The sequence below is a fragment of the Anopheles stephensi genome, chromosome 3 (assembly GCF_013141755.1).
Source record: "Anopheles stephensi strain Indian chromosome 3, UCI_ANSTEP_V1.0, whole genome shotgun sequence".
Lineage (NCBI taxonomy): Eukaryota > Metazoa > Arthropoda > Insecta > Diptera > Culicidae > Anopheles > Anopheles stephensi.
This window is the reverse complement of record NC_050203.1, coordinates 54,703,088-54,720,525: the sequence shown is the minus strand read 5'-3', so window position 1 is coordinate 54,720,525 and position 17,438 is coordinate 54,703,088. Positions and strand designations below refer to the sequence as shown.

Below are 17,438 nucleotides of genomic sequence, written 5' to 3'. Positions count from 1 at the left end.
TCTGACATGTGATGATTTTAACAATTGATGGGCCATACATTGCAACGAGAAGTTTTAAAGAAAAGTGAGACACTTACTCAGCTACTCACACTTACTTTTTGTCCATTTGCATCTGTTCTCAAATAGCACGTCCGAGAAAACAATCCACAACCAGCCACGATTGCAAATCGCTTTCGTTCTCGGACGAAAGATTTACGAACGATGGACGAAACTTGCCTCACTTAACCAGCGATGCGAAACATTGCCCCGATCGCTGATGACAAATTTACTAGCACTCCAACAAATGGAAAACGGGCCATTTCCATACGGCTAGTGCCAAAATCACACGTCCGCCTTCGGACGGTTTTCCATCGTTTCACACCCGTGACTCATCGGCATCGGAGAAGTTTACTTCGCCTTTCGGGCCAAATGTTTTCCCCGGGAACGATTCTACGCGAAAATAGATTTTCTTGCGCCTGGGCGGCCAAATTGCACCATCATTCGGGACGACGAGTGCATCACAGCACCAGGCTGCTGCTCTTTCGCTTTCGGTTGCTAAAAATAGAGCAACATACATGCATTGCACTCACTCCGGGCCGGCAACGAGCCAATTGCGGGACTCGTCGTGTATTGCATCGTGACATTTTCCGGTCAGGTTTGAGCGCGTTGTACGCGTTTTCCTGACGACGGCACTGCTAGTCTTTCCATTTACGAAAAAAGCAAATCGAACAACAAACCGTTAGCCAAGCTGAAGCAGCAGCTAGCAAGCCGTCGCTCTACCCATGCAGTTGCATGTCCGTTTTGTCAAATTCCGGCAGGGGCCTGGGATCTCACCAGCACGATCTAGATCGGTTTGCGGCAGGAAGAGAGTGTATGTATTTGGTTTAATTACTGCACGTACCGCATAAGCGCACTTGCGCGCACGGAACGCATCTCGCGTTCGTTGGAGCATGAACAAGCGAAGTCCATCGCATACGGTTTTAAGCCTCGCAAGGGTCTTAAGCTCTAATATTGGTTTTAAAATAATCGACCAATCAAAAAGGAGTGGAGCGTGTGGCGGCTTGATCCACGGCTGAAGATGGAGTTGAGGACTGGGAAAACTGGAAAATTGTAACTAGAATGTCCAGTTCGATACGCAAGACCCGTTACCGTTCCGAATAGAGTCGTCATGGTAAGATCATAAATAAATCAACAACCTGGAAGAGACTTCTGGCGAGTCGGAGCTTAGGATGCGAGATGTGATGAGAAACTGAGTTAATTTCATTATTTAAGTTTAATCACAGTTTTCATAACTAAAAACTGTTTTAGTGTAAAAAGCAAAGAACTCCAACTTGAGTAAATATTGATCTTAGCTTTGTGCCTGTCGCTCCCGTCTCTGCATATCTGACAATAATACTCCTGCATCATAAATCTCCCAAGCCCAGCATATGGATCCAGCAACAAACCCAATCCGGTGAACAATCATACACACCCAACCCCGACACAGTCTCGCTCCTACACTCGCTTGGGCCGGGTGTGCCCAAGTAAGCAAGTATGGCACCGATGCGAACGACGGTACGACAAGAGCGTTACGTCGTCATTTAGTAGCTTTGCCCCTACATAGCCCGAGCGTCGAAGTCGAATCGCTTCTGCGTGGCTTCGGTTGCCGCTCTTATGCTGCCGCAGCGAGAGATACATGTTGCATTCTTCGGATCATGCCGGATCGAAATGAGGAAAGGCAATAGGGGAAGGTTGCACAGCCTCATACATCACAATCGATCGAGTTTCGTATCAATGGTGTTGTTGCCGTGTGCTACCGCTCCCGATAAGCAGCCCGATCTTGATTGTGCCATCCGCGGGCCCATCGATCACGATCCACCCCTTCGATCGATCGTTTAGGATGGGAAGTAAAGAAAACGGCGGAGGTTTCCCAGCGCAAGCAAGAAGCACATTTATTGCTTTCATTGTGATTGTGTAGCGTGAAATGGAAATGCTTGCACTAAATAGTAGACTCGCGCTAGCATAAACGATCCCTTTAGGCTGATGCCACCCACAACCAAGGGACGCTTACTTTCTATCCGATCGTTCCGCTACCCGCCGGATAATTACACCACCATCGGAATGATCGATTATCAGCTGAAAAACGAATTAAATAATTAGTGGACGGTGCGCAGTAACATTGCTCCCACCATACCGTTCGACAGCGATCGCGATCGATTGCAGAAAAATGCCGCGATGGAGAAGCATCGTTACGCCCGTTTAACAGTGCACAAAAACTGCACTCGTACCCGTAGCTCGAAACGCAACAAGCATCAGTGCATACAAAAAAAAAACAGCATCTCTTAGTCATGTCGGTTCATTTTTCTTTAATTTCACTCCCGGTTCGCTCGATCGTCTCCGCGAAGAAACGGGCAAAAAACCATTAAACCGAACGGGGAGGAAAATAGAGTCTCGCCGGTGCTTTATTACTGGTTTTATTTTAATTTTCCTTCCAAACCCCACACGCGCCACCCATTTGCCGGTGGAGAGCGAGAGATTTTTAATTCAGCTTCTGAAAGTACAACTCATGGCGGGACCTGGTTAAGCTGCTTCGAAGCAGTGGGAAAGTGAGTGATTGGTCTACGATAAGACAGATGACTCTCTCCCTAGGGGTTTACCTTCACGCAATGTTTTCCTTCGCTTTTTCACATATTGCACGCGAACGTTGCTTAACTGCAACGACAAAGCGATTCGTTTATTAATTTTTTAAAGGCCTTACCGTTCTGCCGACTGCCAAAGAAAATATGACTCTTCAACCCTTACAGCCTTTCAGTATTGTTTCAGTGGTTTCGATTTCGACCGCCCAGCCGACAGCCGTCCATGTAGCCGCTGTTTCATTATTAATTTTTGCACGTTGCATTCCGCAACGCAAAGTGAAAGTACACGATCGATCGGCAGAAAAAAAACGTAGCCGAAAAGCCCCTGTCCCAGTGCCAAATATGAAAATGTGAAAAACTGCGCCTGTTTAACATAGCAAAGGAAGGTGTACACAAACCTCGCCACGTGCACGTTGGCACGTTTTACATGCACAAAAGTGTGTAGCCGCTCCACGCAAGCTTCCAATTTCGTATGCAATTTTTAATATTTGCCTACATTTGCCGGGTTGAATTTCCTCACCCATTCGGAATTTGGTAAGAGAGTGCCCAGTTCGGTTGTTACACCATTTGCACGTAATTCGTATCCTTTTTCCTTCGTGCTTCGTTTTCCCGGAAGCATAAGGCACCGGTGTGCGCCGGCCAATTCGAACCGGTGGTGTGAAGAATAGTATCGGCGATCGGCGAGAAAGGAGCTAAATTAAAGTTAGTTCATCATGAATCCGAGTTGCATTTTCTTCTCCAACCCCTTCTCCCATCCCTCCTCATCGAATGCCAAGTTTGGCGGTGGCAAAAGTGAAAACGATTAGTTCCGTTGCTTAGTCGCGCTCGAGCCCTCGGGCATTATGTAAAGACCCGAAATCAGTTACCCGTACACCACCACCACCACCACCACCGGGGTCGAAATCACGCGCGCGCGCGCGCAATGGGTAGCTCGCGCCAATTGAGGTGTCCGTCGCTGTTGTTATTTGCTTCGTACGATTTGCCCGCTCGGATGTTTGGTTGGTGGTTACCAGATTTGCCAATGTTACATACCTGCCGAGGAGAAAGACGAGAGAGAGAAAAAGCCGAGAAAGGCATCAGTACAAAGGTGCATTACTGGAGAAATACTGCTACCAACATCTTATGCAACAAGTCCCTACATCTGCAGCGCCATTGGCAATCGATCGTATGGAGAAGTATTATGGAATATCGCACTTGTGTGTACCTATTGTGCTGATTTTTATTACGCTATTGGGCTTACAAATTGGACAGCTGCGAGCAATATAGATTTCCGACAGGTGAAGTCAGGTAGTACGGAGTTCGAGGCCTAACAGGAGTCAATGGGAGTCCTAGTTCTACATAACATCCTAAACCACATCTAAAACAACCTGGATGAGTAGCATTCACTGATTTACCCTCAGAAAACAGGTTGAATCACAGTAAACTCAACGAACAACGGACGGCTAGCCGGTGCGCACGCGGTCCTCTGCAGACCATGTGCGGTGAAAGTGGGTTCTAGGTCAACACCTCATTAGGAGAAAGTTCAACCACCCGTCCCGCATCGATCGCTAGCATCTCTCTCTCGTAGCGTGGTGTGGTGTTGTTGTTGGTGATGAAATTTCACCTGTTCCACCCAGAACCGACCGGACCACTCTGCCCTGCCCAAGTCGCGCCCAGCCGAAGCGCCAACGAAGAATAGCCAACCAGGGCATGCACAGGTTTGAGACCCGGTCGTAGATTTGTTTTTTTTTTGCTGCTTCGATAATCTATTTCATTCCTCCGCCATGGTCCCCATCTCTTGCACACACGCACAGTTCATCCCGGGGCAAGGTTTCAGGGTCTCACTAACGATTCCCACTTTTTTCGTTGTTTCGTTATTCAAGTTCTCCGCCTCTGGACTCCTTAGCGTTCAAACTGGGCCGGATCAAACGCCGAATCGAACATTCCCTAGGTGTTTTTTTTATCTTCCACTCCAGTCCTGGAAGGAGGATCCTTCCTTCCTATTCCTACGCACGCTAGGAAGAGGATAAAACGAAACAGGGAGACAACAAGCTCTCCCATCATCATCATCATCATCATGTAATTTACGATACACTTCTTCAAGCTCCGAAAAACTCGAAAAGCCCTTGAAGAAGACCTGAGTCTCCCGAGACGGGAAGATCTCCTCCTTCTTAAGCTAATAATCTAGCAAATCATTGACGATCGGGGTAAAAACGAGTCGATCGATGGAAAAGAAATAAACTAGCAGGGGGAAAAAATGAAAGAGAAAATAAATAGAAACTATTCCCGATACCATTCCTCCCAGCCGAACTCCCGAACCGGGAACGGGGCTCCAAAAAAGCGATGTTCGATCTCGATCGTAACACAGAGACACACATTGGAGGTCGGCCCGGTTTCTGTGCGTTCGGAAAGGATCCTCAAAACGCTTCTGGTTCTGGTTGTTTGCCAGTAGTTTCGCCGGCACCTGCACCCGCGCTCATAATGACGATGACGATCGAAGAGTTAACGACGGTTTTCTGCAGGCTTCCAGCACCCATGAACCTGCTTGTTTAATGAACTCTTTCTCACTAACGTGTTGTCCGTCACGATCGACACACCTTACAAGCAGCACGCCTAGACTATTTCTGGACGCTTTGCGTTCCTCCTATTTCTCGTACGCACAAAAAAGCTCCAAGAGGTGCGTTGTACGATCCGAGAGCCGAGAATGATTCTGCTTGATCTTGAAAGTTAATTGATCGCGCCAGTGTTTTTGGCGTTCGGTTCATTGTTCAGCGTGTCGTTTGTTTACCACAGTCGCCACGCTAACCAGCTGGTACTTGCCACCATTTGGGACGAGAGTAAAAGAATTTTAAATCGATTAACAAAATTTGAACTGATTACTTCTGACCCGAGCATAAGGAAGAATCAGCTTTTATTGGGGACGAGATGCAGGGAGAAATTTTCGTCTGCAACTGACGAGAGCATATAACATAAACAAAGAACTATACAAAAAGGAGAGTCAGTCTGCTTTGGGGTAATCTCTTCAACACGCATGATCCTCACCGCAGCCACAACGAGCAATGATTGGGAAAGAACTAGGAATAATTTTACGATAAATTCACCATGCATTCAAGCAATCACCGATCGAATTCTCCCGACCCCGCCAGGTAATGGGAAGCCACACACCACAACAACAAAATCTGAACGATGACGACGAAAATCCGTCTGTGGACCAATGTCGGCGACGCCACTCTCCCTAGTCCCAAGTTCTATAATTAATACTCAATCAAACGGGCTGCTGCGGGACGGTCTGGTCTGGTTTGCGTCCTACACGTTCAGCGTTCAGCAACACTCGAGAACTCGTTTAATCACAGAGCCGTGCGGTGCGTGGCACCTCAGTGGTGGGGTAACAGGTTTCGGAAGGCTTTTCGGCGGACCCAATTCTGGATTTCATTCTCTAGCCGCCGTTCGCGTTCGATCCCTTCGCCCTTGACGGGGTTCGGTTTGATCTCTATCTCTAACGCACCAGCGCGCACGCCGAATACTTTCGTTCTGGGAGATAATGAAGCGTTTTTTTCTCATTCTTCTTTTCTTTCATTATTGCGTTGCCTCTTCGGGACTGACTCGGTGGTTGATCGAATGATCCCGAGAAAAGGAAGCTGGATGGAAACCCTAGCAGTTGAGGCAGGGAGCCTGCAAGGAGCTTGCTCTTTAAATTATAGCCGCCTGCTTCCGATCCTCGTTTGAGGCTCGTTTAAGATACGATCGTTATCCTTTCGCATCAGATGCGTTGTCTGGGAAGGCAGGAGTGGTCCCATCTTGTTTAGATTTTTTAACAAAGGGAATTAAGGTCCTGTGATGTCATTATACAGTTCCTTTCTCGGCTAGATTTCACCACAAACCCGGGGTAAGCCCATGTAATCCAATTCCAGCCGGAAGCCTACACAACTACCTATCGCTTAATTGACTCCCGAAGATACATCAATCAGGATTGCTTCTAGCGTGCCGGCCCACTGGTTGCAGAGCGCTGCTGCTCACACATATTCATAGCGCACCACGGATTTCTAATGATAAATTATCGACTTCGAAAGAGCGAACATGAAATATCACTTTCTTTGTCCAGGCCCAACCTTCCAACGATCGGAGCCACTCGAACGAAGCATTGCCAACACCACACCTACGAATCGACTAATATAATCATAACTTCGGTTGCATCACGCACCTCGAGCTGTGAAAATGGGCGATGTAAATTCGTCCAGAGTGTCAAATATTTACGATGCAATATGTCTATCGTGAACACTACCGATCGAGATGAGGGAAGGCGAGAAAGGAATCAAACAACACCAAACACCACGACCATTGAAACACGACAAGCTCTAGTAGACCTCTGCCGCTCGGCCAGTTAGTTTATCTAAATTGTCTTCTTTTCGACACCACGGCCATGGTTCGAGTGGTTGTTGCATAAGCACAGGCGCGCCTGTAATCGTACGCAACCGATTTATTATGCTTGTTTTCCCCGTTGCCGATTGGAATGTGCGTTTGGAACTTCCGCAATGGAACTGATGCCTTTTCTTCCTCGTAGCTTCCTCTTTCTAGCTCGGACTAGATAAGTTCATCGATCACTTCGTTCGTTTGATATTCTTTTGCTCAATGTTTGTGGCTTGTAAACGCCTTCATTTTGAACCCACGCATCTCGCAGGTGTGTCGTTGATAGAACAAGTAAAACATTAATTTATTACACCATCAGCGAGGCTAAGGTGCGCATCGCCCTCAAACACCAAACCAAACCACACCAAATTCTTGTGGAATGTCGTCTTATCGTTCCGATAAGAATCGAGACTATACCCACCAGGTCTCGTTCGACCCTGATAAGAACGTGTCGAATACACCCCCCCGACAACCGCCAGAGCTGGTGCGTGCCATAACGAGCGACAAATGTAAATTTTGACAGCCGAATGACACCTCCGCCCGATGCGGCACGATAATGATGCGCTAGGTGTGTCACTGACGTCGGTGTTAATGACACTCCTGCTGAAAGCAAAACTGCGGAAGAACAACGACGGAATTTACATTTTTAGGTGGTAAATGACGCTCCAACTTTACGTTCAATCTTTCCAGGTTAGGTTGGCTGCTTAGGAAATTCAACCGGGAAGTGTTTTTCACGCACGGCGTAACTAGCAACAGGTAGTCCGGAGTGTAAGAATTAGTAGCTAATAAGATTAAAATCTTCAAAATAAAATTTACGTCGTTTTAGGTTACGGTTCGCGAGAGGTTATGCAAGAAGGCTCACGAGTTGGCCTTCCGGAAGCCTTGTTGCACAACACAGGATCGTAATGTAGCGTGAAAAGTGGATTAAACGACTGTAAGTAAATTATTCTTTAAGAAGGCCTTTTTTTGTTTTCTTGCATCCAGAGCTAGAAAAGCTCCACCAGCTTTTACGTGTGCTGCCGATCGATTATTGGATTATCTGCAGGCAGTGGATTACTGAGAGCGCGCGCGCGTACATCGCCTTTCACGTGCCGATGTCAGTTACGTTCGGCTGCTGTACCGCCGTTCAAGAACTCTTCAGCTCCTGTGTTTATGTGCACTTGCGACGTAACGCTCGCTTTATCGGCCCTATGAGCCTTGTGGGCCTTCGGGATGGTCACGTGACAAGCAACGATAAAACTCATGCTTTTAAATTGCTTTTACCCTGCAGCCTGGACACACGGTGGTGGTACGGGCAGCAGCAGCAGCACCAGCTCAACCACCTGTGGAATTCGTTGCAGATCGTGGTACAGTTTGGTTTTTTGTTTCCTTTTTTTTCGGTTTTTGTTTTGCACATCCCCGATCGACAAAACGCAACCTGACCGTACTCAACCCGCCACGCAACCGGAGGCTCCCAGCTGGGAGCGACCGGGGCAGCAAACCCGTAATCCCGGTAGGCAATTACCGGGACCGTTTGTGTAGCGCTCTGGCATTCCAGGGCGTTTAGAAGGGCGCGGTTCGCACAAAAAACCCACCCCGCTCGCCGGGTGTGACCCGGTGAGCCCTCGAGACTAAACAAAGCGGGCCTAAAGAATCCTGTGCATGCCTACCGACCCCGGGGGCCAAGCGTTTTTCTGGGTTAATGAATCGATGAATCTGCACGAATGTTCTGCCCGGTGCCAGAATGGTCGCCCTGCAGCTGACCGTACACAGCAGAACGAGCAGAACTAGAAGGGACAGGCAGTAACGAACGGTAGTTCCTTTAATCGGCACCCTTTCGCGTTGCAAAACGATTGGTGCTGGCAGGTTGGTGCCGGGGTTGTAAATGGTCAGATCAGCTTGCAGAACTCAAAAGGTGGCACTGATGATGGGTGTTGCGGTACGGTAGCTCTTTGCTGCATCATTGCTAAAGAAAGTAGCCATCCCGTCTGCATGGGTCGAGTACTTCCGCGTACGTGTGTGTGTGTGAGCGAATATTTTTTTCTTTTATTTTTTGACAAATGGCACCAGCACAAGCTGTCAAGCAGTTCGACACAGTTGCAAAACCGAATGCATCCACAACAGGAACAAAACACCGAACAGCACCAAGCACACACACACAAACTCGCGCTCACAAAAGATCTCTATGTCATTAGTGTCATTTTTTACACCCGACCTGAGTCATAGTCGTCATTATTTGCCCGGCGCGCTTAATAGATGGTCAGTAATTATGAAACCTTTGAACGGACCTTTTCGACCCTTGGCGGAACGGTTATCCCGTTCGACACTTGGCACATTGACGCGATGGACGCGCCGATAAGGCGAGGCGCGAAGTGGGTGAAGAACATATCTTTCCCCTTGCGGAATGCTGCTGATGTCGGAAGACACACGAACACGGCCTCAACAAAAACTTCATAAAAAAAAAAGAACGGCGTCCCATCCGCTTAAGCCCGACCATTAATTGTTCTAACAAATCGCTTCGGCGGCGCTCCATTCACACGTGTACACTGGGGTCGAATTCTTCGATTTCTAAGCCCGACAACGGGCACTGATGCACGATCATCAGTTACGTGAACATGGCAGGAAGTATGGGCGAACATTGGGTAATGCGGGCGCTACACGGCGACCCCCGGTCGGAATGGCCGGCAGTGTACACGAGAGAACACCGCGAGACCGACAAGGACGAGAGGATTAATCGATGAAAATTAATGTATTACATCATTACTGCATCGTTGGAAGTAATTTCGCCATGCCTCGCCGTTCGATCCCCGCGTTCTGGTCAACCCGAATGCCCAGCAGCTGAGCTAAGCCCGGGGTAGCTTTGTAGCCACCTCGTACTTCTTCGTTGCAAACCTCATCAGATTGGACCTCGCCGATGAACTCTCGCCCGACGCCACGACGTCCTCCAGGAGACGGATCGGACGGGCCTGTCTAAGCTTCTAGCTCCCGGGACGTGCCGGTTGTTGGCGTAATTTCCTAGATTATTCCCTAACCCCCGTCGGAGACACCACGCCACCAACGCCCCGCTCGCGAAAGGGTTACCACGCATCGAACAGGGGCTGTTCCAACGGGTGCAACACCGCGGGAACTCCCGGCTAACGGAATAATGCCGCTGCTATATCCCGCGGGTGTTCTGTCTTGGGGTCCCTTTCCCAGCGCCAGAATCACGAAACAATCACACACACACACACGAGCATGATCTCTTATCGTTTCTCGATTGCTACATCGAGAGCCCGGGCAGCAGCACAGCGCGACAGCGAAGTTTTATTTTATTGCCCAGCGCGTTACATCTTAAACAGTACTTATAGGTTTGCCCCGTCGTTACCCTGGCTCATGTATGTTGTGCAATTAGTATCCCGGTGGTGATAGAAGATAATCTCTTCAGGTTGCATTTGGCTTAGGCCTCGCTGCGCTCCGTGCCACCACCACCACACTACTGCGTGTCGTGATACGGTCGCACCGGGTGATTTGCGTCAATCTGCATCATTGACAGTGTTGCAGTTCGTACGTATGGGAGAGAAATATTTAATTATTCCATCGGCTAGATTCGAACCGGCCGCTGTGAAACCGCCGCTAATGAGCCACCCCGTCATCACGCCGTGTGTGATGTCATATATTCGAGCCGATATCGGAATATTGGCACACGATCGCGAACGCGAGATTTCTTACCGGCAGCATGGCGTAATTTATGAACATTCGAATGGCTACAAATGATGGAGAGCGTGCGATTGTTTGCCACTCGAGAGTCCGTGTTTTTGTTGCATTTCACGATCATTAAAGGGTATTATAAGCTTCGGGGAGCGAAGAATGTAAATGACCCGATAAGCGGTGGTACGAAATGATCTACAATTTTAAACCCGTTTTTTGTTTTCTAGGACATGGCACCTTCTTTTGGGTCATTCTTGCCATAATTCATTCGATCACCCCAATAATGTACACCCTAAATCCGGATGTCATAGTCATAAATATAACGGACACGTACGCACTCGACCCACTAACAAAGATCACCTCACCTGAGGTCCCAAATTTTCGCCATTTTTCACATCAACCATCGACCGGAATAATTAATACGCAACAGCGCAAGGGCATTCCGTGCCTTTCGACATGCCTTTCGCAGTAACAGATGTCTCATGTTTCAAGATGATGTTAGAGAACCGCTTCAGGGTTCAGCGGTTCGATAACTGGAACTAATCATACGCCACCGGCGAACCGAATGGTAATGGGCATGCGAAACACACATCCCCCATTCGACCACCATTTCCATCTCGGAACCCAATTTTTTGGAGCACGCTACCGCGATTCCGACCGGCCAAAGTATCATAATTTTGTGCCAATATCCCGATTGAATTCCCGAAATTCCCGACGATGGCCGAGTTGCTTAACGATCTATAATTGCCAGTTGATAGGTAGGGCACCGGCACCGACTTCCGACTCTCGTAAATATATTTATTTTCCTACGATCCCAATCTTTCAAAGAGAAACCTTTTTTTGTGGAGGGCTCTTTCGGCAAACTCTTCCTTATCGCCTTCCTTCTCCATTTTGCATGAGCTTAAGCAAAATTGGGGAAGATTCTCGGGGTGACCTAAATTGAATGGCGAGCTCCTTTTTTGTCAATATCTATCTCGATATAGGCAACAAAGAAACACCGAGCAAAAATTTAAATTGATTATAATTTTTCCCCCTAACAGCTTGATAATCTATTGTTGATAGGCAATTCAAAACAAAAAATTAGCCCGAAAAGGGTTCTTTATGATTTCCGCAATGTAACAGCCAAATGGATTTTATTCATTTTCCCTACTTTTTCATTCAAATTTTTCTAAGTATCTAAGAATTGATTCGATTATCAGTAACAACATTCTTAAGTGGCCATAAAGCCAAATCTTATGTAAGTAACCATGCCCAAGTCTTAACTACTCCAGGACCAACGCTAATAATGATGAGAACTTTGCGGTTTCGGTGTTTGCAAATTGCAACCCCAGTTCAAGGATTTATTCATGTTTGCACTGAATTATGCTGTCCACAATACCACCGTCAGCACATTTGAGGCAATCATCTTTAACTACCCCTCAAGTTAGCAAACACTCATTACGGTCCGTTGCACCAAAAAAAAAAAAACCAACCCAACTCCTCGCTTCACCCAGCGCCGATTGTGTAAGCGCAATCGCATCAACCCGTACCGAATGACCCAACCGGCCCCGGCAGTAATAAAACACAATATCCATGACAGACGCGGCCAAATGATGGATGTTATCTGGCGGTGCGGTCCATCGTAAAAGAGACTCCAACCATTTCACCCAACGCAGGGCACCGCACGGTGAAGATCTCCGACCGTCTTCAAACACAAAATTTCATCACAATTTCTGCATAATGACTACAAATAAGCAGCCCGGTTGCGGGTATGATTGTCCTCCAGGAAGGCTGCTCCATTTCGTGTGCCTAGATACACATCCTAAACGTCCACCGACGATCATGTTTTGCATCGAATGTAACCACTATGATGACGCCGGTTACGCGACACCCGGGATTTTCACGAGCCCGCCAACACTGTCACCTGGAATCAGGCGGAGAATCACTTTTTATTGAAAGCGAACGGGAATGGACCGAGTACACAATCCCGCGAAACAATCAGTTAATGTTTTACAAATTTCCTTCCAACCGTCTGAACGCTAGACCGCAATTACAACACAGCTCCCTCCCCCAAAAAAATGGCTATCATAAACGATCATCCCCAGTTTAAGATTTTAAGCTTTATTTGCTTTGTTTGTTCCGATTTTTGATTTCCTCCACCACTTTTCGTGCCGGTTAAAGCGCTACTGGATGCACCGAAATGGAGAAACGGCGAGTGTTTAAGACCTTCACTGCCCAACCGATAGTAAAAGTGTTTCCCAGCCCCGACGCACCGCACCGGGGATAAGCGACGATATAGATAAACGCACAAAACAACAACCGTAACAACCGTGGCCGCAGCACTTTGCGCCGTAACACAATTAAGATTCGAGCAAGCAGAAGGCGAAGGTGAAATGGAGAAGTGGAGGTTGAGAAAATAGTACAAAACCATCACCACCTTCCTAGCTTTTCCTGGGGCTGTTGGAATCTTTAGTCCACCGGGGAGATAAAAGCTCACTCCGTATACAATAGGCTTGGGAAGCAAGTGGGCTAAGGCCTAACCGAAGCCTGAACGGACTGAAATTGTCTTTGCACTAACCACAATATCATTACCGTTTTGTGGCCACCGATCAAGATGTACGGTATCAATCTTGATGATCACGCGACGGAAGATGAGGATGATGATGATGAGGTGAAAAAAATTTCCCTTTCTTTAGACCTTTAAACCCTTGATCCGTCCCCACTTTCCTTGGAACCGCCGCCGAAAACCGCCACGCATCACTGCAGGAAAAACAAAACATGCTCCGTAACGACCCCGGATTTCCCGACCCGCCCAATGTTCCGGTGGTCATTTCCCACGGCAATACACCGAGCGGTGGTAGCGAGAACAGCGCAAACATTGTGAAATTGTAGCCTGCGCCGAAAAAACACGACGCTTGACGCATCGCCTTTTGCACGCCATTGGCCAACCAAGGGCCCTCTCCGTGCAGGGTCTATTGTTGCTCGTGTTCGGCCCTTAGTTACATCGCACTTGATAGTCTAGCGCTGCGTTTTACGGCTGGCCTTTTGGCGTAGGGCGTAAGCCGCCCGGTGTAAACATTACAAACGACTCATTTAGCGGAGTGGCTTTTGACCTTCCGGCTGTTGCACCACTTGCCGATACAATGCCCTTAAGGGCGTTGCGTTGCCACTAAACAAACACACACGCCCAACTCGACGAGCTTTGGTGTTCCATTCTTGCCCACCGAACGCATCCACCGTTTGCGTTCTGATGTCTAATCGCGGAAACAAGACGACCTTCATTAAACACCTTCGGTGAGCTGATTTAACTTCAGAGTGCTGTGTCATCCCTTTGGTATCCGGGGGTTGAAAAGGAAGTGGCGTTGAATAATAACGCCATGAACTTGCTCATGCATGACACCGCGAGTGGAAGGCTTATCAACATTTAAAACTTCTAATTTCGACCACTTCCGGTGGAAAATTGGCTTTTCTTTCGATTTGAACGAGGAACATAAATTGTTACGCTACATAAGCGGTTTAGAATGTTTAGGGAAGTTTCCAGAATTAGAAGGGATAATTTAAAACAAGTTATGAATAAAGGAATTCTCACACAATCATCTACATCGAGAACCAACCGAGGCAAATAGTAATCTCAAACATCATCAGGTGCTCGGGCGACCTTCACGCATTGAGTGCAGTTGCCAGACGGCTATTGCACCTGATCACAACACACACGTCCAGTGAGATACAAGTGTCAAGGTACAAGTCAAACGTCACCCGTTATTACCCTTTTATAAAAAAAAACACAAAGTATCAAAGTGACACTAATTCACCAATGTTTTCGTACACACATTGTTGCATATGGAGAAGAGATATCTCAACCGGATGCAGCTACCCTTCCGGAGTGGCGGCTTAAAGGTCCACGAATGAAACTACACTGCCGCCTGTCAAAGTAGTCATCATCATCATCATCAGCATCATTGATGCGCTTCGCTTATCACAATGCAACCGCTGCGCATCGATACTATCGCACGAGCGTTCTCGAAACGTTCGGAAGGAAGTTATTAGTACAATTATACCAAACCCAGCGAGCGAGCGAACGAGCGACCGACCGACCGTCTCTCGTTAGCCGATGGAGAAACGGAAATAGATTACGTTATTACGAGCTGCATCGATTCCGGATGAAGTTCTTAGCTGAAGCGGCCAGTAGGAATGTCGTCGTGTTTGATGGTTCGCTAACAATTTCAAGTGGGCCCGTGGAATTATCAATGTTGTACCCATATCTACCAGATACTGTGCCAGTGCTCACAAACGTTGTACGTACCTGCGAGAGAAAGAAAACAGAATAATAAAGCGTTAGCGGTTCATTCAACATTGATTCGATCGATATCTTAATTAAGCGCGTTGGAATTCTATTGGATTTGTCAAGCAATTAAGATACCGAAGTTAGCTTGTTTTGTTTTCCCATTGCCCAACTCCGTAGCTCAGTTCTTTAAGAATAACGGCTTAAGCTATTCAGCTTCAGCTTCGAGCGTCACCACCAAGTGCGTGACAATAACATCGAACGCCTACGGTTTCCGATCAGAAGTTTCATTCAAGCTGCAAGACCAGTTCAAACCACCCAACCATCAGCCCTATCTAGTACATCTAGCAGTACACCTCGCACCGATAGCACCCACTGGTGAGCTGGTGGTGGTTGCCCTGGTCCCGGCCGCTTACGACTGGTCCGATCGCAACCCGGGAGCCAACTTCCTCGCGTCATAATCGCGCCAACCCCCCACCCAGGGCAGTCTGCATCAACCTGTCAGCTGTCCTCAAACCAGCACGAAAGCAGGTCTCGAGATCGGCTATCGCCATGCAAAAACGGTGTGCATATTAATTTTCAATCAAACCACGCGCTTGCGGACCCCCCATCGGTGGCATAAGCCAGCGGCTCCGTGTACCTAAACGTCCAAACACCTTGACACTCTCCGGAAGGTCCGGTTTATTTTTCGTCACCCCATGGACGTGGACACGGAAAGGGCAAACACTACCCGCTGCCGATCGGCTCAATGCCGCGGTTCACACTCGCTCGTACTTCAGAAGCCCACCGCATACTCCATGTTCCCGGGGATCGCTAGTGGAATGCGTGTAGGTCGTCGTCATCGTCGGCGACGCGAATAACAATTGAATATTCGCGTCTAATAAATCGAACGCCACGCAAAGCGCAACCGCTGAGCTGCTCGCTTTTCCCTCCCGCATGTGCCGGCGAACCAGGAAACGGCGTACAGGCGACCTCCCCCAGGGAGCGAAATAATTAGAGAACCACATTCTCGATTGCCACCAGAACCTACGATTTGTTTGTTGGCGAAATGTTTATTCCCCTTGTGTCGCGCCGAGCAAGTGTGCGGGCTTTCGTGGGCATAGGTTGATCAATTGAAATTAATTTGTTTTTCCGGTACATGGCTATCCAGCCCACTAGGATAACCAGGTACCCTCTTTTCAGGTGCAACAGGTTTCTGAGCTAGTCCATTAGCTAAACCAATAACAGGAAGTCTGTCTCGTCCCGCTTCACTGCGCAGATAAGTTGATATCAACGGTTACGAATGCTTTCACTTGTGAGAAAACGACAAATTATTGCCTCTCCCGAACGCTTCTTTGCAAATTGGCTAGCTAGCCTAGCTAGTGACAACTTCAATTTGGTCCCAAAGAACCGTCAACACGTTCAATCTTCTGCGCCCGGCAGTCCGCATCATGCATGCGCTAGGAGAAACACCGTGACTTTAAGTTATTTATTACGTTAAGCCTTCAACGCAGAATTAATTTTCCACTTGCGTTTGAACCGAGTGATCTGCCTGACTCGGCAACCGTGAGTCCCATGTGTGTGGGACTCCGCTTTCAATAGCGGACTCAAACGCTTCGAAAGGAACTGACTCTTCAAACAGGTAGGATCCTACGAGATGCTACGATTAAAACGTCCCCAGGTGGAAAAGAGGTACGCACGAAGCAGATCTTGTGATGCAACAAATCATAGACGCAACACAGATCGCACACCGAGGCGAACTGGAAATGAGACTCCTCCAAAAAGGGGATCAGTGTGGCTCTCAAAACAGAAGACATGCTCTGGCCTCGGCCCTGTGCCGCAGATACGACCTGATCTTTAACAGGTAGATCTCCACAACCGAACCGACCCCGCAGCCTGTATAATGAAATCATAAATTAGAAAGAAATTTAAATTTTCTTTTCCCCACGTTGGCCGTGAAGCGAGCGAGAAGTTGGTCTTTCGAACTTTCTTCGATCGCTTTACCCTCGCGTCACTCGCCGACCTTTCCCAACAGCGGCCGTTCGCCGGGAGTCCACATTCTGGAGACCTCTTTTGAGTGTTCGTAGCCAGCGCAAGGGGATTGGGACACAGTGAGAGAGCGAGTGGGGAAAACACACACACACACACACACTTACTGGGCACACTAGAAGAAAACGATCTTGGACCGGTTCTTCAGACCACGGTCGGTTCGGTTGGCAGCATGTCGGACAACACTAGCAACACTGTGGCTGTGGATCATCACCAGCAGCCCAATCCCGGTTCCCGGTGTGCGTTGGGAAGTTGGTCGGACCTGCCGCCACCAACCCAGGTCTCGAGTCCCGTTACTGGCAAAGCGATCATTTAGTAATGTGTCAATTTTCTTCTTCGCACTCTCGCACAGCCTCACACACAAGTTCCCGGACGCCCCAACAACAACAACAAACTGCCAGATGCGGACTTCCCGTGTACGAGACTTCCTCGGGACCGTGTTCATAATCGGGCGGTGCAAAGGAAGGAACACTCGACGGCGGGTGTTGGTCGATGTTGCGGTC

General features: G+C 48.2%; 1 protein-coding gene across 5 annotated transcripts in view; it reads right to left on the bottom strand.

The window, feature by feature from the left end:
* Nucleotides 1–17,438, bottom strand: part of LOC118513385 (protein outspread) — a 217,581-nt gene that overhangs the window by 182,683 nt on the left and 17,460 nt on the right. The window lies entirely within an intron of this gene.